Consider the following 1,329-nt stretch of genomic DNA (forward strand, 5'->3'; position numbering starts at 1 on the left):
TATATATATATATATATATATATATATTAAAAGCAATATATATGTACATAAAGAATATGAGCAGGCATCCTAGGCGATTATCAACAGAACTAGTAATTTGTAGTAGGAGTTCACTAAAAATTTATTACTTTGCTGGGCAAGATAGGATTCCAGATTACTCCCTTTATTATATATATATATATATATATATATATTAAAAGCAATATATATGTACATAAAGAATATGAGCAGGCATCCTAGGCGATTATCAACAGAACTAGTAATTTGTAGTAGGAGTTCACTAAAAATTTATTACTTTGCTGGGCAAGATAGGATTCCAGATTACTCCCTTTATATTGGATTGAACACCTCTCATTATCAAGAATTTTATGTTAAATGTAAATTATTATGTTTACTATTTGTAGAAGTAAATTGCATGGTTAAGGATTACTTGCACACAGTTTCTCCTACTTGGCACTTATATACACCCTCAAAAAAATTTTGGCAGCGCCTGCCTACGTACTGTGAGGTTTTTTGAACTTTGCACTTTTAACACTTTTTAATTTAATTATGAGAACATGGAAAATGTCTCTCTAAAATTTTCATGCCACGTTTCCATGTTAATTTTATAACTTGTTAATTCTTCATATCTATTCCTCTATAATATTATAGGAGGATCCAAAGATTTACTATTCATGCTATAGTAAATTATTATAGTATTATTATTGCAACGTGTACGGAAACTGTAGCGTTTTAAAATATTTCTGTAATATTATCACTGTAGCACAGACGAAACACCGTAGCATTTTTAAAAAAGTACTACTGTAATAAGTACAAATACAATTAAATAGAATTACTGTAGCAGAAATAGAAAAAATGTGGGCACTGCTTTGGACAGGGTGTACACTAGTTTGTTAAGGGGTGGCACTACATGCACACCTCCAACCACACCTTGGGGCACACCCCCTCTCTCAGCTACAGTGCACGGGGCCCACTTTAGATTTTTTTTTAAAAATCTAAAGTGGGCCCCGTGCACTGTAGCTGAGAGAGGGGGTGTGCCCCAAGGTATGGTTGGAGGTGTGTCTGTAGTGTTTTCCTTTGTTAAGTTATTGTTAAACCTATTGAAACCATATGCGGCCTAACCAGATTGTGCGAATAATAATTGTAATTGACTCTAGCCACAGTTAAGTGGGCTACAGCCCAGCCCAACCCAACCCAGTAAAGACGCCCACAAGATTAAGTCCATGTAGTGGACTCACACCGCCCTCTAAAGTCTAAACCCTGCTTCTTCTTCTTCTTCAAAGCTCGCAACTTTAGCTCTCTCTCTTTCCTCTCTCTCTCTAATGGCGG

This window comes from Asparagus officinalis, chromosome 2 (assembly GCF_001876935.1).
Source record: "Asparagus officinalis chromosome 2, Aspof.V1, whole genome shotgun sequence".
NCBI classification, from domain to species: Eukaryota; Viridiplantae; Streptophyta; class Magnoliopsida; order Asparagales; family Asparagaceae; genus Asparagus; species Asparagus officinalis.